The sequence below is a fragment of the Lissotriton helveticus genome, assembly GCF_964261635.1.
Source record: "Lissotriton helveticus chromosome 1_1 unlocalized genomic scaffold, aLisHel1.1 SUPER_1_unloc_60, whole genome shotgun sequence".
In the NCBI taxonomy this organism is placed as follows: Eukaryota; Metazoa; Chordata; class Amphibia; order Caudata; family Salamandridae; genus Lissotriton; species Lissotriton helveticus.
In genome coordinates, this window is record NW_027611704.1 from 1234181 (window position 1) to 1261258 (window position 27078).

General features: G+C 46.6%; 1 protein-coding gene across 3 annotated transcripts in view; it reads right to left on the reverse strand.

Annotated features, from left to right (window-relative positions):
- The window catches only part of LOC144806307 (uncharacterized), a 40502-nt gene extending 13648 nt beyond the window's left edge, over positions 1-26854 (reverse strand). The window contains exons 1-4 of one of the 3 annotated variants that reach the window (XM_078672697.1): positions 26702-26854; positions 23006-23140; positions 16702-16756; positions 9098-9173 (exon numbers count right to left, since the gene is read on the reverse strand). The gene's annotated coding sequence lies outside the window, so the exon portion shown is untranslated. Of the gene's footprint in view, positions 1-9097; positions 9174-16701; positions 16757-23005; positions 23141-26551; positions 26675-26701 lie in introns of those variants that run through there. The other 2 variants (XM_078672699.1, XM_078672696.1) reach the window with 2 other exon arrangements.
- Between the last annotated feature and the right edge of the window lie 224 nt (positions 26855-27078).

The following is a 27078-nucleotide window of genomic DNA, read 5'->3' on the forward strand; positions in this document are numbered from 1 at the left end:
CTGACTGAGGATGGTGCTCCGGACTATCAGCGCTCTGTTCTGTTAAGAGAACATCGGAAGGATTTTCCGAAATGCTCTGATCAGAGTAAAACAACTTCCAGCTGTTTTGTTGACAGTTTTCTAATGTCAATTTGTTGTCAACCATGACTCCCAGAATTCGTACCACGCTACTGGGAGCCATTGGAGTAGCAGGGGATGTTTGCCAAAACTCAAGCGGAAGTTTAGGAGAGATTATACCTACTGCACAGTGTAGAATCTCTGTCTTCTAAGAGTTAAACTGAAGAATTTGAATTTGAAGCTTCACACCAAAGATAGAACCATTTCCACTTGAGGTTGTAAGTTTTGATAGTGGAGGGTGCTCTAGCGTTAGTGAGGACCTCCTTGCAGTCCAGAGGAATAATCAAATTAGCAAACTCATAGTGCTCAGGCGCCAGTTGGATTCAGGTGGCAGATCAGGCCGTGGTTTATAGTAAGAAGATTCGAAATTGGACGCAGCCAAATTGGATTGCACTCCGACAGAAGGAGGAGCTCCGTAAACCAGAACTGGCGAGGCCATCTGGAGGCTATGAGAAGAATGCCGCAGGGTTATTTCCGCATTTTCCAAAATACCCTTGGGACTAGAGGAATCGGTGGAAAAGCGTAAGCATATATTTTTGACCAGTTCATCAAAAACGCATTCTCGCACGATTATGAGTGAGGAAGCCAACTTTCATAGAACGGGCCTTTGCGGTTCAGGTTGGTTGCGAATAAATCCAGATTGGGGTGTCCACAAAGCTGAAAGATGCGGTCCAGCGTCGGCTGATGAAGTTCCCACTAGTGGTTTGACGAGACCGACCTGCTCAGGGAATCCACTAGAAGGTTGGACACCCCCGGAACATGGACTGCTGTTAAAGTGATCTGATGTTGAATCACCCAATCCCAAATTTGCTGAACTTGTAGGGATAGCAAAGTGAATCTCGTGCCCCCTTGTTTGGTCACATAATGCATGCTTGTTGTGTTGTCCATTCGGATCAACACTGAAGCTCCTTGAATGAGGGTGCAAAAGGACTTCAGAGCCGGGAATATCGCCAGTAATTCCAAAAGGTTTATATGCCAAGTTCATAGGTGGGTGTCCCATTTCTCTTGACTGTGAGGGCTCGAGGGAGGCATCTGTCGTGAGGATGAAACTTGGAGTGTCCACTACAAATGAACTGCTGAGATGTTTGGTATGCGAGTCCACCATAGCAATGCTCTTTGTATCAGAGACGTGATGTTGATGACATCGTCGCAGGACCCTGAGACTTGTTGCAATTGGTTGTCAAGTTCCTCCAGTCGGGGTCCCATTTTGAGGCGACAGTTGGGAATTAGGGGAGTGTTGCCAGTTTGGAAATCCGCTGTTGTCTTTCGTTTGAGACAAAAGCCCTTGTTTGCTGTGTGTCTATGATGGCCCCCAAGAAGGTCCTCACTTGAGAGGGGGTGAACTGAGACTTCTCCAGATTGATGGAAAGACACAGAGACAGGCATGATTGAGTGTGTCTGCTTGCGACTGCGAACGACTGTGCCTTTATAAGGCATTCGTCGAGGTAGCAAAATATTTGGACACCAGCTTGACCAAGATATGCTGCCACCGGTGCCAAGACCTTAGTGAACATTCGGGTGCAGAGCGAAGGCCAGTTGGAAGGACTTGGAATTGGAAATCTCTGCCAGCCACTCTGAAGCGCAGGATTTTTCTGTGTCTGGGTAGAATAGGGACATGAAAATAGGCATCTTGAAGGTCCAGTGTTGGCTTGTAATCCCCTTGAAACAGTAATTGAAGCACTTCTTGGAGAGACAACATCCGGAAAGTTTGCTTCTTGAGAATCTTTTTGAGGGAACGAAGGTCCAGAATGGGGCGCCACTTCCCCGATTTTTCCTTGATTTGGAAGAATCTTGAATAGAAGCCTGCATCCCTTTGAAGATTCGGTACACTTTGATCGCTCCTTTCCTTAACATGAGATTGATTTAGCATACAAGTTCCTTCAGACGGGCAGGAGGAGGACGTCTGGGGGGAGAATTTGGAGGGAATTTCACAAATTCCAGAGTGTAGTCTGTGGACACTATGTCCAAAACCCATCGATCTGTAGTTATTGCGGACCAATTGGAGAAGAAATGGGAGATCCTCCAAGTTTGGTCGGATTGATGGGAAAAGCGGTTGACAGTTGGCACTGCTTTTTTGTGGAATCTCTACTTCAGCAGGAGGATTTCCCTCTGTACTGCTTGTAAGAGGCAGACTCCGGCTGTCGAAACAACTGCTGTTGCAGGGAGGAGGAATAACGCGGTTGGCCCGGATAGGGATGGTACTTCTGGTATTGGTTGTAACATCCCCGAAAGGAAGAGGAGGAGCCAGGACCCCTCGCACCCCTAAAGGGCTTCATTTTAAACTGTACAGTAGATACCACACACTACACACGGACTGATACATTATAATTTTCTGCGAAGAACCTACTTAACGCCACAAGACCTTTATCGAATGGTCATGTCTTGCCCAGATATATGGCTGCGCTGCAACACTGTGGGGGCTGATTTCTTACATTAACCATGGCCCTGCGATGCAATACACTCCTTCTGGCAACAAGCTGTCGAAGAAATGGTGCATGCCACACAACTAAGTATTGATCTGACACCCAAATGCTGCTTATTAAGCCTCTTTAGATGCCAGAAGGGCGCAAGATAACCTATAAATTTGGTCAGTCGCCTATGGTACTGGTATGACGTAAAAATGCAATCACATGGCTGTCCCAGCATGCCCCAACGATTGCGCTCTGGCATAGAGATGCGCTCGACTGGGCCCTAGCTGAGGAGACACATATGCGCCTTAGCAGAAAGGATGACATATTTAAGGATACACTAAACACTTGCCGTGCTCATACAGATAACTCCTAGCTCCTGCTTCCCGAGTGACAACAGACACAGACTCTGGCTCTGAAACTGACGAGGCAGAACACTACGACACTGGGGATGAGCAGGGAGGTATCTCCACATGATAATTATAAGGTACGTTCCCAATTAGGGGAATGGGACACATTGATCACCTGGAGAATGGGAAAGCAGATTAGTGCATGTGTAATTATTGACTGCTTCTTGATTAACCTACTTACGTAGAACATATTGGTATGATATGTCTCTGTATACTCTGACTGCCAGGTTGTATGTTGACAAAATTAAAATAAAGTTCTAAAAAAATATATATATAACAAAGCCATTACATTGTGGGTGGTAGAGGGTAGTGAACCGGTAATTCACGCCACACTCCTTCGACATGTGCTTCAAGTAGCCAGACATGAAGTTGGTACCCCTGTATGACACCACCTCCCTAGGGAAGCCCACCTTGGTAAAGATGCTAATGAGGGCCCTAGCCACTGCAGGGGCAGTGGTAGTCCTGAGGGGAATAGCCTCAGAATACCTGGAGGCATGATCTACTACCAGCAGAACTGTTCCCTGATGCTGTAGGGGGTCAAGGGACCAACAATGTCAATCATTGTCAATCATTGCCCTTTCAAAGGGAACACCAACAACTGGAAGCGGGATTAAGGGGGCCTTTGGGTGCCCACCTGTCGTGCCACTGGCTTGACAGATGGGACAAGAGTTACAAATCTCCTTCACCTTCTGGTGCATCCCTGGGCTTTAGTTCTGGTCTGGTCAAGGTGTCCAGCTACGGGGATGTCATAACCAGGTCCTCTAGGAAAGATACAAACAAGTTTTCCCCACTGAAGGGAAGATGGCTTAACAAGAGCTTCTGAGAGTTACTTACCTGATCTTAAAGCAGATGTGGCTGCACAGACGCCAAGCAATACGTCATATACAACTCTGACCCGAAGTTCTATCATGGAAAGCCGAGAAGCACAGTCCGTTTGTTCATAATCTCAAAGAGTCTGGACAGAATAAGTTGTATATGTGGCTGCTTATAATGCACAAATAGAGGCGCAGGAACTCCCCAAAAGCCCGAGGCTCTACCACTCTCCTAGTGGCACTAGGTTTGGGGTCTTTGGCCTCAGTGTAAAGGATTTCCTCCTCCCAATACGTCCTGTGGGCACCACTGCCATCACCTCCTTCCTGTGCTGCAGCTTGCCGTCACAGGTTTTCAAGAGTGGGACAGGTTTTCTGTCCCTGGCACAGATCTTCCCTAGAGGGTCGCCCCAGGGACAAAAGCTCATTCTGGTAAAACTTCAGCTCCAGAGGCTGAGTTGTCTCTGGGTGACCCTTCTTCCTCCTGAGGAGAACGGTCTGGTGTCTGACTAGAAGCTGGTTCTCCAGTTTTCCTGCCTTTTCTCATGGAGGACTGGGGGAGGACTGGAGGACTGGGTCATTATTCCAGACTTTAGCACCTCTTTTACAACCAGGCTCTGCTCTGTGCTATGATTTTCACACACACACCCAGTGTGAGGTTCCAAGCATTTCTGCATGGATCCTCAGTTCTGCCTCAGCCAAGGCTAAGGGTTCCAAATCATTGCCAAGAAAACAATCAACTAGTATGGATGAAGAGACTGCTACCTCTTCGTTGCCAGCAACTTCTCCCAAATCAAAAGACACCCTCGCCTGCGGGATGGGTTTTTGTCACATTTTCAGCATTGATGACTGGAAAGGTCCTTCCAGGCAGATACTGTTCCAAGGAAACTATCTGCTCAGTCACCGAGGTGATGCTGGCACCAGTGTCTCCCAAGGCCTCCTCCCTAAACCCATGTGCATGTTAGTGGGCCAGGCAGCTAAGGTGGCTACGGCCACATCCCTTCTTGAGTCGCCTAAGAGAGCTCATTGGCATGGCCATTGCTCTCCTGAGATCCCATCTGGAGATTGGCAGCTGCAGGTACTGCAGGTGGACCAGAGGTATATTTCTTGTTTTTACAGCCAGAGTCTCAAGCTCAGTGCCCAAGTGACCTACAGCCATGGCACCAAGCCTTCTTAGGATCCCATTTCTTATCCTGGTACCCACCCTTTCGCTGTCAAGAGTCTCTGGGCCCACTCTCTTGAACAGGTTTTTGGGGGCCTGAATTAGAATCTTTCTTTTTCAAGTTACCCCATTTCCCTAGGGTCGCTTTCTGGCCTCTTTCTTTTGATCTCCCTCCACCAGCAGGAGTCTTGGTCACCCTTGTTTTGACCCAGTGGTCTGCCTTCTTCCCCAACTCTGGAGGAGAAAGTGGACCAAGGTCTACCAGGAATTGATGTACCTTCCCTTGGTAACAATTACTAAAAAGATGCTCCTTCTATTATAAATGATAAAGCCCTTCAAAGGCATGCACATTCTTACCTACTAACCAACCTCCTACTGATTTCAGTGAATAGTCTACAAAATCAACCCAGGCCTGGCTTTGGGTTTTTCGAGCCTCCCTGAAACTGGTGCTATACTCCGTACTGAATCCAAAGCCCTCACTTAGGGGCCCCTTCATGAGGTCATAGGATTCCGCCTCTTTCTCACCGAGTGACAGGAGTCTATCCCTGCATTTTTCTGAGAACATTTCCCACAGGATAGCACTCCACGGCTTCCTGTGGACCTGCCTGCTAAGACAGGCCCGCTCAAAAGCAATGAACCACTTGGTGATATCATCACCCTCAAATAATGTTGGGCCAATCCCTTTGGGATTTTTAGGGTCAAAGGAATCTACTTTCTCCTTATTTATGATTGTGATGCCACCAAAGATGGGTCCTCGGCCAAACTCCTTTCTCTCTCTTCTGTAGCTAGGAGTTGGGCTTCTAAAGCTGCCCTCCTGGCTTGTCTTTGCAGAGCAAGCTCTTCGTCTGAAGAGGCTTCTTTGTCTTGGGGTGTCACACGGTCACTCCTACTGTCAGTATTTTGATCTGTAAGACCAGAGTCATCCTCTGGATGCTCTTTGTCATATTCTGCCAAAAGATCCTGGAGCTTTGCTTTGGTAGGGTTTGACCCAGTCCTGAACCTGTAGGTTTTACCCAAGCCTCTGAGCTATTTTATATTTAAAGACATAAGGTGTGAGGTCGATTTCCTTCACCTGTATCAGCTCTTCTGAGTGACTACTTCTAGCACTCATTGTCTTTACAAAGTTGGGAACCTTTTTGGAGAGGAAATACCCTAATACTGGTTTCCTAACTAAAGCAAGAGTTTGACTTTTGAAACAGCTGTACTCAAGGGGACCGAACCAGGGCCCTGACATATTTCAAAATTTGGAAAAATAGTCAATTTGCAAAACTACAATTTAACGAAAGGCAATTTCTGGATTGAATCTTGTTGTCATTTATTGTCAGAGTGGTCCAGCAAACGCAAAGTTGTGTACCCTACCGCTGGCCCCCCAGTGTAGGAAGCTGGCTCTCTATATACTATACAAAAGGGGGTGGTGATGGACGGAGCATCTGAACCAATCAAACACTCACACCCAGTCAAAAGATCTGGGTATAATCCATCACCGTTCTTTAGCCCGCTCTGCCACCGCAGTTCAGATATGGCTATATGCTAATCAGTCTGACTCTGTGCCTCATGGGAACAGTCCAGCCCGAACTGCCAATGCCTTCCCTGGACAGGAAACAAGCTTCCGAGGACCGGTTTCTGGCGTTACAGCCGTCTTCCGCCCGGCTTGCTTGAATCCAGTGGCAAAATGAGCAAGGGACTCACGTCTGAGCATACCCTGCCAACTTAGGGCGAACAAATAAAAACCAAAGGTGGTGATGGACGGAGCATTATGATCCATGATCCACAGAACGTCCAACGGCAGTCCTCCCAAGGTTCTGGAGGTCGCTGGGCTACTAGACGAGTTGACTTTTGGTTCAGGATCATCCAGGGATGCAGACAGGCCAGTAGGGCTGGGACCATGTCCGTAGTTCTCTACAGAGCCTCACCAGCAGAGAAGGCTGCAGTGCCCAGCTCTTCTTAGGTCGGCAGGTACTGAGATTCAGGGTCTAGGGATGCCACCTAAACTCTTGATTTAAAGGGTGTTACAAGGGAGTAAAAGGTAGTGGCCAATGGGCCACTTTCCAGGGGTATCTCCACCCTCTTATCATGCCCACCTCCTGTGGGAAGGGGACATAGTCCTAGCCCTGATTGGATAAGTCCCACCATCTTCAAGATGGTGGGCACTACAAAGTGTACTTCACCTCGCCTTCAGCACCTGAGGGGTGGAGTTGGCAGAGGGGACGGGGGGCACACCTCCTATTCTATCTAAGGTTTCCCACCTGTCCTCGCGCCAAAAAGGGGGTGAGGACATGAAGATCGCTTGCTCCCTCTAACAGGAGAGGCTGGGGTCGCATTACAAAGGCGGCAAGTCCTTTGAAAATCTATGCCACAGATGGCTCTTCCTGACCAGGGGAGGAGTGAACACCTCCACCCAGGAAAGGCATCGTTCTCGACCTCAGAGTGCGCAGGCACTCTACCCATGAGGACAGAACACTTTCTTGTGGTAGCAGACTGGCTCGGGCCAGTCGATGACCACACTAAGGATTGGTAGATCTTAGGGGACCCCTCTAAGGGGCACTCTGTGTGCAATTTTTAATAAATCGGACACTGCAATCAGCACAGGTTTATTATGCTGAGATGTTTGGTAGCAAATATCCCATATTTCAGTGAAACCTTCAATAAATATGCTTAAACTGGAATACAAGTGGATTTGCTTCCAAGGGAACGTGATATTAATGCACTTTTACGGGTACAAGCTGTGGAGCAGGAGACACAGATCAGATCTAGTCTAGAGCTATACAAACAACTGTAGCCAAATACATTTCCCTTCTGGCACGCGATGAGTGGATTACATAAATACTACAATAATGAATGAAAAATACACGGCATGCATAGACAAGGTTTGCTATGTAACCTCTGGACTCCTGTAAACCTAAACAAACACCGGTAATCAGACACTAGGGACATCACCTGAAGCTCCTAAGATTCTCCTTTTGTTTGGTATCTTGTTTTTAGAAGGTGGGTTTTTAGGATAAGCTATTTTTAGGTGTGACTTCTTTTATTCCAGGATGGGCACTAGTTTTAGCATTGTCATCTCTTATACTCTGCATACCAAGTTGCTGATTTTTTTTCACGCATCCCTCATTTCCCCGAACGGGAAACGTCTGGGGGTGGGGTGTGTCAGGTAGCCCCTGTGGTAGACGATTGGATAGAGGCTAAGGAGTGCCATGCCATCCCTTCATATATTTCTCCCCTCCTATATTCACAGTCCCCTTTTACCAGTTGCTTTCCAACCAAAGGGTAGTAAGGTATTTCTGCGCAATGTCTGATGGTTAAAGTGTTACTCTGTGTATAATTTTATAATCTGCTACTAAGGGAGTCCAGACAGTCACCACCCTATACTGCCAAGTTGCAATTTATGAAAATGTATGAAAATTGCAATAATAAAGTCTCAATTTAGTAGGTCCCCCTGAGCAAAAAGTATATAACCCTTCTTGTGTCGTTTCACAATTCTTCAGAAAACAGTTCAGCCAATAATAAATGTCCAGAATGGAGTATCCGTGATCTTTAATTTTTCTTCAATTCTTTTTCTTCACATGAACTCATGAGACAATTTTCTTCACACACTTGTATCTTTAGATCTCCACAAAACAGCCAACATGCATGTTTCGTCTTTGGTGCATCAACACCATAAAGACTTCCTCAGGGCTGTAAATACAAGATACAAATAAAACCAACATCAGGTACTTCTCCACTCATGGTGGAAGCTAAGCCTAACCTCCACCAAGTGGAAAACCCAGTGTGAACCTTATATCCCTATAGGGTCATTACGCCGCACAGAGATAGGCAACAAAGAAAAGCATAAGTCCAAGTGTAATAACAAAAAGAAGAAAGAAATATTTAAAAAAAGTAAAAAAGTGAAATAACATAATTCAATGTAAGGACCTCTTACATAGCAACCACCAAGAATGACCCAAACATTCATCTGATAGGACATGCAGCGTGAAAACCAGCCCAAAAGGTAAAGCTACTTATTCCTAAAACTCACCTAAAGCAACAATCTGTAGTTCAATAATTTCCTTTATAAGTATTTAAGGCGAGTAAGCACAGCTAAAAATAAACATATAATAAAAACCATAATAATTATTTACAACATTATACCTATATTTACAATTGGATAAACAGCATTAGAAAACATCAAAAACCATATTAGTGGTCCCTTACCTTAAACGAATCTCTAAACGAGGCATATTATTAATTTCCTCATATGATTATCTTCACACATATTAGTGTAGTACTCCTGTGTGAGAAAAGTAACTCCTTAATGTATAAAACACAACTGCCAAAGTATCATCGTCTACAACAACTAAAACCTACAAGTATAGGTCACCATCATTAGAGGTAACAGCAGCAATTACTCAATGACATTATAGAAAATAGATTCAAATTCGCGTTTTATCATGACAAACCAGTTAATACCCTTAACATTTAAATATAGTAGTATGCCAAAATCACTGTCATGCCAATGTCCGTGATTAACTATTGTCCTACAGAGATCTCGCTGTACTAGACCTTAAGCCGGGGACAGTGTAACATCCATAGACGCTCTCCTCACCTTAAATAAAGTAGTACCTCTCGTCCACGCAATCTGTGAGGCGTTCGGCGTGTAGCCGAATATCTAAAAACCCTCATCAAACAACTGTGTACCGAGAAAATAATATCTAAGAGCGCTCTCCTCACCTGTAGTATAGTCGTGCCTCTCGCCCACGGAAACAAACAATCGTTCGGCGTACCGCCGTGCCGCCTAGTTAAAAACACCTGGTTAGAAGACGGACTACTCCGATGTTGCGCAACCGAAAATCATGGGCGCCATCTTGGAGTGGGTTCGTCCATGTAATGGTAATAATATATAAACAGATAGCGTTATATTGGGCTATTACTATCAACAAATAGCCGGTATATAGCATATCGTGCACCCTGAATAACCTCTCACATTGCTCGCATGTCCTGCAGTGAGTATATAATAATAAAATAATAAAAAAGTGAAGAACTATATAATAATAAAATGAGAAAAATAAGAAGAAATAAGAAGTGATAATCAAAAATTAGTTGGACACCAAAAGAAAAGAATTTAGAGTGAACAGGTCACATATAAGAAAAAAGAGAGAAATTACTGTACATATTTACAATTTAGGGGTTGACACCTAAACACATGGGGACAGAGAAAGTTCTAGACCAGTTCGTTCATGCCCTCCAATATTGCAAAGTATCAAAGAATCTCCAATAATGACCTTAATACAGACAGTTGTATGAGACTGATAATACATTCAAAAAAATCATCATTATTATTCCATTCAATCAAGGTCATCTTGATGTTTACAGTTTATCACAACACAAGATCAAGTCAATGTTGCCAAAGAGATACAATTTAACATCCCAAAAAATATTGAAGTTCAGAATCCACATTTAACCCCTGCTCAACCGCCCGTAATTTGAGTATCCATCTGGCCTCACATTGGCGCACCTTGAGTTCCCTGTTGCCACCTCGTTTATCACCGAAGACATGTTCTATGCCATGAAAGGTAAATGATAAATGTCCCCTTTGACTAGGGCAACTCTTAGCATGGTTGGCCAATGGGTATCTGAGATCTAATTTTTTGAGAGCCCTGAAATGTTCTGCGATTCTGTCCTTAAGGCACCTAATTGTGCTTCCTATATAGATCTTTTGGCACTTACACCTGATAGCATACACAACATACTTAGTACTACAATCAATATGTTGAAAGATCTTATATTTCGCAAGCCCATTGTATTTGGATTCCTTAATACCATTTTCTGCAAATTTGCACATACTGCAGTGCCCGCATTTAAATGAACCCTTATTGTAAGTATGGAGCCATGAGGGTCCTTTGTTGACACTTTTGGGATAGCTAGGGCTAATCATGCTACGTATTGTTAAACCCCTTCTATATGAGATACTTGGTTTATTCTTCATATAAGTATTTATACTTGGGTCAGACTTCAACAAGTGCCAATGTTTTTTTAGGATGTTATAGATTTTATGGGACCAAGGATGATAATTCGTTACCAACCTAATGATGTTAGTCTTTTTCTTCTCACCCCTTGGCCGCAATGTTTCACCTCTATTTAACTTCAACGATCTCTTCTTGGCCACACAAATAGTATCTTTATGATAACCTCTCTCTAGGAAGCGTACTTCCATATCCTCAATACAATTGTGAAAGTCCTCATCCCTACTGTTATTTCTTCGAGCTCTAAACATTTCCCCAAATGGGATAGCATCAATCTGTCCCTTGGGGTGAGCACTACTACCATATAGAGTTGAGTTACATGAGGTACTTTTTCTGTAGAGACGACTATTAATTGTACCATTAGCAATAAATAGCTCCGTGTCTAAGAAGACAACACTCTCCTTACTAGATGACATTGTAAAGGACATGTTAAATTGATTGTTATTCATATGGCCTACAAATTCATTAAGTCTCTCGGTATCACCTGTCCAAATAATGAAACAGTCGTCAATGTATCGTCCATAATACAGAATGTTCTCCTGCCATTTTGCACCCCCTGGGCCCCAGACATGCACCATCTCGAACCTCCCCATAAAGAGGCATGCCAGAGATGGTGCAAATCTGGAACCCATGGCGACTCCACACTTCTGTCTATACCAATCCTGGTTGAACAAAAATACATTATGTTCTAAAATAAGACGTGACATAGTGATTAACATGTCAGAGTGCTCCATCAGTCTTTTGTACAAAAAATATTTTAGTGCATCCAATCCCTGTTCATGTTTGATATTCGTATACAGGGATACGACATCCAATGTGACTAAGGTCATAGTATTGTCCCAATTAAAATCTGCCAGAATATTAAGGATGTGGCCTGTGTCTCTAATATAAGAAGCTAGGTTAAGAACATGGGGCTGTAAGAATATATCAACGAACTCAGAGAGTCGTTCCAATGGCATTTTTATGAATTTTGGGCAATGTATAGATGCACGGATAATGTGGTTTCACAATCTTAAGATAAGCATGTTCATCATCATTCAACAAGCCTTTGATATTCCAATCTCTAAGTTCTGAGTTAACAATTCGTATAATATCAAAAATCAGAGTGTTAGACAGTTTTATATAACATTCTGCATTTTCCAATTGACCCAACAATTCCGCCTCATACATCTCTTTTCCCATCACAACTATATTTCCACCCTTATCTGCTTCTTTGATGACAATTTGATTGTTTAAACTCAATAATTTAAGGGCATTCTGTTCTCCTTTAGTTAAATTGTGTGGGGTATAGGGCCTACTAGATTTACGGAGCATTTGATCTTCATATTTGTCAAGCTCTTGATTAACAATACGATGGAAGACCTCAATATTGTTACCACTAGTAAGTTGCGGTGTCCACTTGGACTTTTGCCTTAAGCCACTGTCATCACTCCCAACTGTATTTAGATCCAGGTCTCTCACAACTTGATCTAAAGTGATCGGATCTTGCTCATTATCAGTAATAGATAACAGTAATACAGTGTCTCTGATATCTTGGATAGATTGGTTACCCACACATACTGGTGCTTGTTGCAATGGTTTATTTTGTTCAGCATTTGCAAAATATTTCTTAATCTTGAGATTGCGTACAAATCTATACAGATCAATTTTAACATTTGACATATCACATTTTGGTGTGGGGCAAAAACTCATACCCTTCTTAAGCACAGAATTAATAATATGCCTCGTTTAGAGATTCGTTTAAGGTAAGGGACCACTAATATGGTTTTTGATGTTTTCTAATGCTGTTTATCCAATTGTAAATATAGGTATAATGTTGTAAATAATTATTATGGTTTTTATTATATGTTTATTTTTAGCTGTGCTTACTCGCCTTAAATACTTATAAAGGAAATTATTGAACTACAGATTGTTGCTTTAGGTGAGTTTTAGGAATAAGTAGCTTTACCTTTTGGGCTGGTTTTCACGCTGCATGTCCTATCAGATGAATGTTTGGGTCATTCTTGGTGGTTGCTATGTAAGAGGTCCTTACATTGAATTATGTTATTTCACTTTTTTACTTTTTTTAAATATTTCTTTCTTCTTTTTGTTATTACACTTGGACTTATGCTTTTCTTTGTTGCCTATCTCTGTGCGGCGTAATGACCCTATAGGGATATAAGGTTCACACTGGGTTTTCCACTTGGTGGAGGTTAGGCTTAGCTTCCACCATGAGTGGAGAAGTACCTGATGTTGGTTTTATTTGTATCTTGTATTTACAGCCCTGAGGAAGTCTTTATGGTGTTGATGCACCAAAGACGAAACATGCATGTTGGCTGTTTTGTGGAGATCTAAAGATACAAGTGTGTGAAGAAAATTGTCTCATGAGTTCATGTGAAGAAAAAGAATTGAAGAAAAATTAAAGATCACGGATACTCCATTCTGGACATTTATTATTGGCTGAACCCTTTTACCAGTTGTCCGCTTTGCTGTCATCAAGAAGTGGAGAGAGGGAAATCGGCAGGCGGCCCTTTTAAGCCGGAGCTGAGAACGGACATCAGAGGATACACACTTGAAGAAGGCGGGGGCGGAGAGCGTGTCAGGTTGGTCAGTAGTTGGTCCAGCTACACGCGGCATGGGAACGCGAGGCAGAGAAACCAGCGGGGGAAGACCGGAAAGACAGAGAAGAACTAACAGCTTTACGAGAGAGCGAACCGGAACCCAGGGGAGGTCACAGCTTGTCTGCGCTTTAAGGCTGTAACTGCCGCCTACCTTCATATTGGGGTCGAAACGTCAACTTTTGATTTCACCTCAACAACGGCTTAAGCTAACAGTTAACCTGATACATGCAGGAGCTTTTTGAGCATGTTGTCTAACTAAATGGTCATGAAGAGTTGATGTCGTTCTTCATAACTGGCTCACATTTGAAGCCAGGGCTATTACGGACTGTTTTATAAACTATGAAGAAATGTTTACTCTTTAGATAGAAGTTAAGATCTGCTATATTTTACCTTCACCCTGCACTGCCTCCCCTTCTCCCCTCTTCCCTTGGGGCACACATTTTTCTATGATGATTATGAAATGCCTTTATTGGTTTTGTAATTTGTGTAATCCTTTGCTATGTTATCACACTGTGAGTAAAAACAAGTGTGATAAGACTTCAGTTTAGTTGTATTTTCATTTAGTTTTCAATTGTTTGTCTGTTATCTGTACTGGGACCCCCTTGTATATGTAACAGCTTGTCGGCGGGCAGAACACCCGAACCTGGCGGAGGAGGGAAAGTCGAAGCAGAAGACCAGACCTCACTGAAGGACGCAGAGTCACAACGCCACGGCCCCGGAGTGACGTGGCTCTTCCAGGTGCGTGGGCGTCTACAGGGCTTTTGGAAAGGGGCTGAGTAAGAGAGGGACGGGAGGAAAGGCTGAGGGGTGAAAGGGACCAAGGGAAAAGGAAATAAGTGAGACGGAAACAGAGACAAGAGCAGAAATCATCGGCTACTCTTTTTCTTTTGGTTGCTCCAACTTCTACACCACAGCTTTCCAAACTATGTGGCGCGACCCATATGCAGGTGTGTCGCATCGGCAGAGTCGAGCTGCAAGGGCTCTTAGAAGGGGCGAAGCAACAACAAAGCCCTATTAACATGCACAAGGTCTTAAAGACCTGTGAAGTGCTCGGGTGCGGCTGTGAGCGGTCCCGGGCTGCCACACACGACGGGGCAGGGGGAGGGGTGCTGAAGTAGGGTGACCACCGTTTTTGGCGGAGTGTCCCAGTGTCCCGACACTTTTCTCCAAAGTAGAGAAATGTCCGGGTTTTACAACAGCATCCGGGTAAAACATCCAAATGTCCCGGTTTTAGTATGCTGTTTAGATCACCCCCGCGGGCCTTCCAGCAACAGGCAGAGTGGCGCTGCAGGGGCTCTTATATGAATAACAACAAAGCCTTATTAGCACGTTAAATGGTCTTCATTTGTGGATAGTCCATTTGGCAAAGGGCCCTTCAATGAGTGAATACGGTGGGTTATTGGGTCCAGGGGGTTGACCTGGGGTTTGGGGCAGCCCCGGGATCGCGGTGCATTGGGAAGAAAAGCTGCCAAGAAGCCCTATAGAAGCTTTCACATTTACATCATACTGCACGCTGCGGCTTGTAACCTTACGAAAACAAAAACATAAACAATTCAGTTCAATGGAGAATGCCCGTGTGAGCCTTGGACATGGAGGAGTGCGGGGGAGGGAGTGGGTAGGGGCGCTGCGCACCTGGGCACCACCAATACAGGAAAATATAAAAAAGATTTAAGAATGAAAGCAACATTTTTTCCTCTTTGTCACAGACCCTTATGGAACCCACAGAATATGTTGGTCGGGGGAGAGGGATAGAGTGAGACAGAGAGAGAGAGTGAGACAGAGAGGGAGGGAGGGAGGGAGATAGACAGGGAGGGAGACAGAAAGTGAAACAGAGAGAGTGAGACAGAGGGAGAGACAGAGGGAGACGGAGGGAGAGACAGAGGGAGACGGAGGGAGAGATAGAGTGAGACGGAGGCAGAGACAGAGGGAGAGGGAGGGAGAGATAGAGAGAGAGGGAGGGAGACAGAGAGGAAGGGAGACAGAGAGGAAGGGAGACAGAGAGGAAGGGAGACAGAGAGGGAGGGAGGGATACAGAGAGGGAGGGAGATAGAGAGAGAGGGAGACAGAGAGGGAGTGAGACAGAGGGAGGGAGACGGTCGTCAGGAGAGGGAGTGAGACAGAGAGGGAGTGAGACAGAGAGGGAGTGAGACAGAGAGGGAGGGAGACAGTCGGAGGGAGAGGGAGTGAGGCAGAGAGGGAGTGAGACAGAGAGGGAGTGAAACAGAGAGGGAGTGAAACAGAGAGGGAGTGAGAGAGAGGGAGTGAGAGCGAGGGAGTGAGACAGAGAGGGAATGAGACAGAGAGGGAGTGAGACAGAGAGGGAGTGAGACAGAGAGGGAGTGAGACAGGGAGGGAGACAGGGAGGGAGGGAGACAGGGAGGGAGGGAGACAGGGAGGGAGGGAGGGAGACAGTCTGAGGGAGAGGGAGTGAGACAGAGGGAGGAAGACAGAGAGGGAGGGAGACAGAGAAGGAGTGAGACAGAGAGGGATTGAGACAGAGAGGGAGGGAGGGAGACCGATGGAGGGAGACAGATGGGGGGAAAGGCCACCTCTGCCACTGATTCCCTCACTAGTACCCTTTAACAGTGCCCCTCAAGTCTCTCTGTGTGGGGTGTGTGTGTGTGTGGGGGGTGTGTGTGGGGAGTGTGTGTGGGTGGGGGGGTGTGGGTGTGTGTGGGGGTGTGGGGGTGTGGGGGGTGTGTGGGGGGTGTGTGTGTGTGGGGGGGGTGTGGGTGTGTGTGTGTGGGGGGGTGTGTGTGTGGGGGGGGTGGGGTGTGTGTGTGTGTGGGGGGGGTGTGGGTGTGTGTGTGTGTGGGTGTGTGTGTGTGTGTGTGGGGTTGGTGTTGGGTGTGTGGGGTTGGTGTTGGGTGAGTGGGGTTGTGTGTGGGGGGGTTGTGTGTGGGGGGTGTGTGTGGGGTGGTGTGTCTGTAGGGTGGTGTCTGTGGGGTGGTGTGTGTGGGGTGTGTGTGTGTGGGGTGGGGTGTGTCTGTGTGGGGCCCGAACCCACCATTGGTGGTCCGGGCATGCTCGCTGCGCTTTCTCGTGTTACTGTGTCCCTGAAAATATTTTCACAAAAGGGTGAGTCACCAACAAGAAAAATTTGGAAAGCTGTGCTCTACACCCTTCACATTTATGCATAGTTATCATTTATCCCTCACATCTTCCCTTGACTAAACCATAAAGCAAAAACACTTACCTGAGTCTTTTCCTTCTGTACGAGGGACGGCGGCGGCCAAGGCACACCTAAGGGACTGAAGAATATAACAGAGACAATCAATCATTGTGATTTCCTGTAATACTAATAAAAAGTGCATACCAAGAAATTATTCAATGCAGTGTGCTCCTTATTGACCGACTCTTCTACAAAGGGGAGCTACATACTTTCCCTACAGGGAATGGGAGACAGAAACACAGAGACCAACAGACACACACATACGGGAAAGGATTGGTGTCACTACAACGCATGCTTTTACCACGCATGCCTTTACAACGCGGTTTTTACCACGCAGTCCATTACAACGCATAATGCTTTTAGGCGCTGGATAGTGAATTATTTAATTTACTATTCCAACTCCAGTCCCCGTGGATAGCAGGGAAGGTGTTGGATAGTATATTAAATACATTCCCTATCCTAGAGCGCCCCCCAGCGCATTGCGTTGTAATGGTTTGCGTGGTAAAAGTTGCGATGTAATGGTAGTGCGTTGTAAAAAATTTGTTGTAACCGTGCTACACCACGGGAAAGCATAGTAGGAAAACGCTATATACAGTTTTTATATGCTTGCATATGTACATTGTTAGGTCTCGCTATTATATCCCGCAGGGATTAATAGCGAGAGTATATAGTAGGCAAAACAAACTCTTGACCAAGCGCAGATTACGTCCAGTTCATGTGAACCAGTCGTGTGAGACGCGCGTGCACGTCAAACCCATCAGCCTCGCACCGCAATGGAATGCTGCCTCCCAAGCTGCTCCCCCCCCTTCAAACTTCAAAGCAATGCGCTCCCGCCCCGCACCCCCACAGCAATGCCAAGAGCTTGTTTGACAAAAGCGAACGGTGCCGCTGGTTTCATTTATGCAGTCTGCATTAGGAAAACTCTGGTCGTGCAATCTATGTCCTAGTTGTGTTTAAAACACAAAACCGCAGTGGTGTGAGACAGTTTCTTTTTCTTGCCTTCTGCTCCCCTGATTGTACTCGTTTTTCTAGCCTCTGCCCCCCTGATTGTGCCCGTTCTCTTGCCTTCTGCTCCCCTGATTGCACTCATTTTTCTTGCCTTCTGCTCCCCTGATTGTGCCCGTTCTCGTGCCTTCTGCTCCCCAGATTGTACTCGTTCTCTTGCCTTCAGCTCCCCTGATTGCACTCGTTCTTCTTGCCTCTGCTCCCCTGATTGCAATCCTTCTTCTTGCCTTCTGCTCCCCTGATTGTACTTGTTCTCTTGCCTTCTGCTCCCCTGATTGTACTTGTTCTCTGGCCTTCTGCTCCCTGATTGCACTAGTTTTTCTAGCCTTCTGCTTCCCTGATTGTGCCTGTTCTCTTGCCTTCTGCTCCCCTGATTGCACTCGTTTTTCTTGCCTTCTGCTCCCCTGATTGTGCCCGTTCTCTTGTCTTCTGCTCCCCTGATTGCACTCGTTTTCTTGCCTTCTGCTACCCCGATTGTGCCTGTTCTCTTGCCTACGGCTCCCCTGATTGCACTAGTTTTTCTTGCCTTCTGCTCTCCTGATTGTGCCTGTTCTCTTGCCTTCTGCTCTCCTGATTGCACTCGTTTTTCTTGCCTTCTGCTCCGCTGATAGTGGCTGTTCACCCACACCCTCACCCTCACCCCCCTCACACCCCCACCCCCTCACACCACCACACCCACTCACCCTCACACACACCCTCACCTTCACACACCCCATCACCTTCACACACCCCATCACCCTCACACACCCCTCACCCTCACACACTCCCTCACCCTCACACACTCCCTCACCCTCACACACTCCCTCACCCTCACACCCTCACCACTCTACCACGCTACCGCCCTCACTCTACCGCCCTCACTCTACCACCATCTCGCCCTCACTATACAACTCTACCGCCCTCACGCTACAGCCCTCACTTGACCGGCCTCACTCTACCACTCTACCGCCCTCACTCTGCCACTCTACCACACTCACTCTACCGCCCTCACTCTACCGCCCTCCCCCTACCACTCTACCGCCCTCACTCTGCCACTCTACCACACTCACTCTACCGCCCTCACTCTACCGCCCTCCCCCTACCACTCTACTGCCCTCACTCTACCACTCTACCGCCCTCACTCTACCACTCTACCGCCCTCACTCTACCGCCCTCCCCGTACCACTCTACCGCCCTCACTCTACAGCCCTCACTCTATCACTCTACTACCCCCACTCTACCGCCCCCACTCTACCGCCCTCACACCCTCACTCTACCGCCCTCACTCTACCACTCTACTGCCCTCACTCTACCGCCCTCACTCTACAGCCCTCACTCTACCACCTTCACTCTACTGCCCTCACTCTACCGCCCTCTCTACCACTCTACCGCCCTCACTCTACTACTCTACCGCCCTCAATCTACCACTCTACCGCCCTCAATCTACCACTCTACCGCCCTCACTCAACCACTCTACCGCCCTCACTCTACCGCCCTCACTCTACCACTCTACCACCCTCACTCTACCGCCCTCACTCTACCGCCCTCACTCTACCGCCCTCACTCTACCGCCCTCACTCTACTGCCCTCACTCTACCGCCCTCACTCTACCACTCTACCGCCCTCACTCAACCACTCTACCGCCATCACTCTACAACTCTAAGTTCGATCAAGTCATGAGAGTCGACCGATGGGAAAAGGAAGTCTCATTCTGGTATTGGACCTTGATGGAGGCGGATGAAAAGATCGAGATTGAAATCTCAAATTTATGTGCAAAGGAGCTTGGGGATGGATATTTGAAGCAAATCTCTCTGGACTCTGGTAAAACCCGCCTCGCTTAAACGTATTCATCTGTTTTCCACCCATAGAGTTTATTGGTCCCCAGTGAAGTTATCAAAGGTCACAGGTAATATCTACAACTTCCCAAGGTGTATGCTTCCATCAGCAGATGATCTGCATGTTTATGTTGTGTCCGAAGATCGCTTCTTACTGGACCTCGGTGTGTGATTTTCTTGGGGAAGTAATAGGTAAACAGATTAAGGTAAGCCCTTGTCTTGTTTTCTTTTGGACTCAACCAAGAGGAAGATGTACAAATACATTCTGCTGTTCCCAAGTTTATTTTCTATGTGGTTTTGGTGGCGAGGCGGGAGATATGTAGGCTTTGGAAGTCTGAAAGTCCCCCATCTTTTTCTGAGTGCCTCAAAATTCTCATCTATACGAGCCAGTCTGATATGGCCTGTGACCCAAGGAGTCAGGATAAGATCTGGACAATGTTGGTAAATTGGAGAGATAACATCAGTGGGTCCAATGATTAAGCCAAACATGATGTGGGTCCTGGCCTCTCCTGTGTTGTGGTCCCCTTTTCGTAAAGGAGTTGGAAGTGGAACCAGCAGTATTCTTCTGCAGAGATGTACTCCGTCCCCTCCCGGACATTTGTGGGGTAAGATCAACCCTAGCAAGCGAGTTGGCAAGATGAGGACAAAAAACAAAAATCCTGATCAGGTAGTCCAGCTTTCAGTGTAATACATATACCGATGGCCCCCACACGCTGATCAATTTCGATTTGTTATATGTTATGTTATCAGCATCTGTCTAACACCTTCTTCCTCCACTATTACACCAAAACGATTTCTTAACAATGCCACATGCCCATGAACGTCTGGCAGTGATGACACTAAAAAAGCACTTCATACAGTCTACAGTTTTCAAATATCTTTTATATTCATCGGCATTGAGTCAGATTTTGAACATATATGTTTGTCTTATGATATAAATTCCAATAGGGGAAATATGTGCCTCTTTTATTACGTGTGACTGACTCAAGTTGCTGCCTCCCTCCCACAAGTGATTTTCTACTTTAGAGTTTATAGCGTTATAGTGTTATTCTTGCCTTCCCAAGGTAGGGATAATAGAAATATAAACTGGCAGAACACCAGTCAGCTCGGTATGACTGACTCAGCCTTTCTTCCATCTATGTTTCGTACAATGAGTATCAGGAAATTTGATAACAGCACTCTTCATTAAAGAGAGACACGAGTGAGTGAGTGGTTGATTGTATTATTTAGTGTAGAGAACAAAAACTATGCTCATATCTAGCTTTTATCCTAGGATATTGTTTGATAAATGTTGTCAGTAGCTTGCCTATTTTGCATGTTGTGCGTCAGCCTGTGTTGGCTCTTCCTGTGCTTGTCACTCCCCTGGAGTAAAGCCTCTTTACCATCCTTCTGATTGAATGACGTGTATACTACACTGTTCACTATTAGGAACTACCTTTGACTTTTGGACGAGCATTCCATGGGAGTACATTTGTTTTGGGTTTATGGGTTATTGGGTTTTCATCACTAATCCCTAAATTTCGCTGAAAATACCCATGAGTCCAAGTATTGTTCATAGTGTTGCTTTAACCAGTAGCGTGATCAGTTGTGCTTGGATGCTTTTCTTTCTGTCTGTTTCACTCGAAAAGATACAATGTTTCGTTTCTTTTATTCCACATTATGCTAGTCTCCCAATAAGCTTCCTGGTACTTCTTGGTTTTTCCTCCATGTAGAGAAATTAACATTTGCTGAGAATAGACACTTTCATAATACCACAAATATCTCCGTTTTATTTCTTTCCTTCTAGTCAAGAATTCTATCACACTAACTGCACTTTTATGTTCCTGTGTGTGTCCACAAATGGGTCAGTATTATTGTTGATGTGCTTAGGGTCTTGCCAGATTCTCTGCATCTCTTGGATTATTTCCATGTGTGTTCAATGAAGATGTGTTTTTGCTTATGGTGGTGTAGAACTGATGAGCGACTAAAGCCTTTCCTGCATTCAGTGCACTTGTATGGCTTTCCCCCGTGTGTGTCCTCTGATGCATCCTTAGGTTTTAGCAGTTACTAAAACTACTTCCGCATTCACTGCAATGGAATGTTTTTTCCCGTGTGTGTTCTCTGATGACTCTGCAGGATTGATAGCTGACTAAAGCTTTTCACACATTCACTGCACTGGAAAGGCTTTTCCCCTGTGTGATTTTGCTGATGAATCCTTAATGCGGAAGAGTCATGAAAACTACTTCCACATTCATTACAATGGTATGGTTTTTCCCCCGTGTGTGTTTGCTGATGCCTTTTTAAGACTGATGATTGACTAGCTGCACTTAAAGGGTTTTTCCTCTGTATGTGTTCGCTGATGTTTTTGTAGATATGATTACTGCACATTGGAGGTAAGTCTTTGCATATGGGAGCACAACAGTGGGAAATGGGAGCGTGGCAGCCATGATCAAATGCTGGTCCTGACATGCTAGAGATATTTTTTAACATATAGGGGCCCTAGATCACATTTTGAAACAATGGGGTTGATTGCCTTGGCATAATAGGAAAAGACATGAATATTTTCATGAGAGCCCTTTTTAGCTAATCTATTTGAAAAAATGTGCTTTACAATGCACTATTTGACCCAATACTTAAAAACATTTCCTCAGTTTCTGAACCTCTCTGCACACTCCATAGAGGAGGTTTGGCTCATTTGCTTCACTTTCTACAATTCAGAGCTAGTATTATTTCCCACCACTTTCGAAGATCATATCAGCACCATAATACAGGTGGAAATTAAAACAGACATTTGTTTAACTTGTATTTTCATAATAATGATGCAGTTATTATAGAATATTAGTGATGTCAATTCTTGTGATGTCCTAAGGATTAAGGTTATATGACTTCACCTCCTGGAAAGACTCAGGATTAAAGGTCATACGATATAACTTCCCCTGATTCTCAACACCCGCTCTGCCCGCAAACACGCAGTTGAACTCTGAGACCTACTCGACTCAACCACCCCAGACGTCACCTTCCTGACGGAGACCTAGCTGAACCCCTCCTCGGCACCCGACATCGCCATAGCCATCCCGGAAGGCTACAAGATCACCAGCAGGGACCGCACCAACGGAGTAGGAGGAGGAATCGCCCAACACCGACGAAGCCCTCAGCACCACCGAACACCTCCACTTCCAGATCCCCACCGACCCCAACACCACTCTCAGACGAACCCTCGTCTATAAACCCGAGTAAGTAGTGTGCTTTACAAATGCTATGATTCATTAAGGTCAAAGGCTGTGTGATGTCACTTCTGCTACCCCTGGCATTTTGGTGAATCGATGTCCATGCAAAACCTAACAGGGGACCAGAAAAAAGTTACAGACAGGAGAAAGTCAGCCGCACAAGATAGAAAAACACTGGAAAATGAAGGGATAAAAAACCTTTGATAGTAAAGTTGAAGAAAAGTAAATAGTATAAATGTACAAGGCCATACTTTTACTAGTGGGAATAGTTACAAGTTAGAAATAATAATAAACATGATTTACTGGGGTCGGCAGAACCATCTGCCAAGGCTGCAGAGCTGGTGGTGGGAGTCAACCTGGTTGTGGTTGTCTTCAAACGTTCCACGGCGCTGGTGGTGGTGGCAGCTTTTTATGAAGGTGCCCTCTTGCGCTTGGGTGCTTATGAAAGGAATAAAGATAAAAAGAACAATGATTGGTGGTACTCTCTTTACAAAAAACAGTTTGACAGACACAGTATTGATTATTTTAAATCAGATAACCTATTCCTTTATTCCTAATCTAAAATTACATTTTGAACTATTAATTCATTTCCATGAATGATCTTTGCTTCTCCAACCTCTTTTGAAGGGCCAAGTTGGTCTCCCTTTGCATAGTACAGTACGTACATCAGGGAGATTGAGACTGTATGAGCTACATAAAGCGGCAAAGAAGAACGCTAACCCCCCTGGTATACTACTATCATAATATTAGTAGCATCCCTTAAATGTTCCCAAGCGAACACCTGGCTGGCTAACACTGGAACAGAATCCTGGCAGTATCAATCACTCTCTGATGCAAAAAGTGCATTTATGTGAGTGAGGCACACTAAATCTCCATAGCTGCCAAGGTTTCAGATTGCTTATGTGTGACATTTTCATAGTTTCAGTGTACTTATGAATGACTTCAAACGACCAAATGTGTGACACTTAGAGTGACACTTTCTATCAAAATCAAGTTATGAAAATGGAAGGGTACTTACCTTCTCATATACGTTTTATTTGTTTTATAGAGCTGCTCATAACAATGTAGTGTCAGAGATCGATACATCACACACACATTATACAGAGACAATGAATCATATCTGTGTAAATGTAGTCTATAGGTAAACTACGCCATATTGGATGAGTATGTGTGCCCAAATCTGGTATGATAACCGGAAACACCCAGCTTTCAGTCCGGGGCCCCATATAATCGGTGCAAGTGTATTATAGTTAAGAGAAAGAGTAACTCGATACAGTAATTATTAGTCACTGAATAGTCTGTTCGGCCATGTCGACAAACACACATTCGTGCCTCCGAATATGTATTGCTTAAATGACACTCATTGTACGCAGGTATAGGCACAGATCCAGCCCATATCTTGCTATCATCATCCTAATTGCACTGCAGGAGTACCTGGTGTATGACAAATGTGGCATCTTGAGGGGGGCTTTGGTTTCCTCAGAAAACAGAATCTGCAAAACCATGAAATGACTGACCCTCTTATGATCCCTCGGAGGGTCTTTACAAGGAGTGACCGGTGACTGACCCTCTTATGATCCCTCGGAGGGTCTTTACAAGTGGTGACCGGTGACTGACCCTCTTATGATCCCTCGGAGGGTCTTTACAAGGAGTGACCGGTGACTGACCCTCTTATGATCACTCGGAGGGTCTGTACAAGGAGTGACCGGTGACTGACCCTCTTATGATCCCTCGGAGGGTCTTTACAAGGAGTGACCGGTGACTGACCCTCTTATGATCACTCGGAGGGTCTGTACAAGGAGTGACCGGTGACTGACCCTCTTATGATCACTCGGAGGGTTTGTACAAGGAGTGACCGGTGACTGACCCTCTTATGATCCCTCGGAGGGTCTGTACAAGGAGTGACCGGTGACTGACCCTCTTATGATCCCTCGGAGGGTCTGTACAAGGAGTGACCGGTGACTGACCCTCTTATGATACCTCGGAGGGTCTGTACAAGGAGTGACCGGTGACTGACCCTCTTATGATACCTCGGAGGGTCTGTACAAGGAGTGACCGGTGACTGACCCTCTTATGATCCCTCGGAGGGTCTGTACAAGGAGTGACCGGTGACTGACCCTCTTATGATACCTCGGAGGGTCTGTACAAGGAGTGACCGGTGACTGACCCTCTTATGATCCCTCGGAGGGTCTGTACAAGGAGTGACCGGTGACTGACCCTCTTATGATACCTCGGAGGGTCTGTACAAGGAGTGACCGGTGACTGACCCTCTTATGATCCCTCGGAGGGTCTGTACAAGGAGTGACCGGTGACTGCCACTCTTATGATCCCTGGGAGGGTCTGTACAAGGAGTGACCGGTGACTGACCCTCTTGTGATCCCTCGGAGGGTCTGTACAAGCAGTGACCGGTGACTGACCCTCTTATGATCCCTCGGAGGGTCTGTACAAAGAGTGACCGGTGACTGACCCTCTTATGATCCCTCGGAGGGTCTGTACAAGGAGTGACCGGTGACTGACCCTCTTGTGACCCCTCGCAGGGTCTGTACAAGGAGTGACCGGTGACTGACCCTCTTATGATCCCTCGGAGGGTCTGTACAAGGAGTGACCGGTGACTGACCCTCTTATGATACCTCGGAGGGTCTGTACAAGGAGTGACCGGTGACTGACCCTCTTATGATCCCTCGGAGGGTCTGTACAAGGAGTGACCGGTGACTGACCCTCTTATGATACCTCGGAGGGTCTGTACAAGGAGTGACCGGTGACTGACCCTCTTATGATCCCTCGGAGGGTCTGTACAAGGAGTGACCGGTGACTGACCCTCTTATGATCCCTCGGAGGGTCTTTACAAGGAGTGACCGGTGACTGACCCTCTTATGATACCTCGGAGGGTCTGTACAAGGAGTGACCGGTGACTGACCCTCTTATGATCCCTCGGAGGGTCTGTACAAGGAGTGACCGGTGACTGACCCTCTTATGATCCCTCGGAGGGTGTGTACAAGGAGTGACCGGTGACTGACCCTCTTATGATCCCTCGGAGGGTCTTTACAAGGAGTGACCGGTGACTGACCCTCTTATGATCCCTCGGAGGGTCTTTACAAGGAGTGACCGGTGACTGACCCTCTTATGATCCCTCGGAGGGTGTGTACAAGGAGTGACCGGTGACTGACCCTCTTATGATCCCTCGGAGGGTGTGTACAAGGAGTGACCGGTGACTGACCCTCTTATGATCCCTCGGAGGGTCTTTACAAGGAGTGACCGGTGACTGACCCTCTTATGATACCTCGGAGGGTCTGTACAAGGAGTGACCGGTGACTGACCCTCTTATGATCCCTCGGAGGGTCTGTACAAGGAGTGACCGATGACTGACCCTCTTATGATCCCTCGGAGGGTCTGTACAAGGAGTGACCGGTGACTGACCCTCTTATGGTCCCTCGGAGGGTCTGTACAAGGAGTGACCGGTGACTGACCCTCTTATGATCCCTCGGAGGGTGTGTACAAGGAGTGACCGGTGACTGACCCTCTTATGATCCCTCGCAGGGTCTGTGCAAGGAGTGACCGGTGACTGACCCTCTTATGATCCCTCGGAGGGTCTTTACAAGGAGTGACCGGTGACTGACCCTCTTATGATCCCTCGGAGGGTGTGTACAAGGAGTGACCGGTGACTGACCCTCTTATGATCCCTCGGAGGGTCTGTACAAGGAGTGACCGGTGACTGACTCAGCTTCTTCAACACTTCAATGCTCCCCCCGCCGCCCCATGACCACACTGGGGGCGCAGCAGCAGCAGCTCCACGCTCCCCCCAGCCCCAGCGGCCGTTTAAATGTCCCAGATACAGAGCGACCAACGCACCTTAGAAACGGGGATTGCTGCAGCCAGGCTTAGAATGGTCAGTCTCACGCGCCGGGCAACTGCGCATGCGCGGAAAACAGACACTGTCTTCAGCACGCGCAAAGATGACAGTCCCAATGGAGCTTGTAAACTGCGATTAGAGTGCCTCACCTCTCCTCGTGCACCGCTCAGTGGGGGCAGCAGGGCCTGGGGGAGAGGTGGGGGCAGCCCCGCTGAGTCCGGCACCGGGGGCCCGGCTGCCTGTAAGGAGTGGGGCCCGGTGTGTTATTGCCCCCGGAGTGACGCGCGAGCTCACGCCGAGCCACAGGCGCGCGAACAAAACATGGCGTCTCACGGCTGCGCACGCGCAGGACCGCTCGTCACTGCTGCGCATGTGCGGAGCGAAGAGATTCCTTTCTATCGCCGAGTTAGGGCCTTGCTCGGAGTGCAGCCTGTGCCCTGGACAGAAGATACTCAGTCTCACTGCGCCTGCGCAGAGCAAAGACACTTCCCCCAATATAGAGGAGCCAACCCGAGACGCTTTGCCC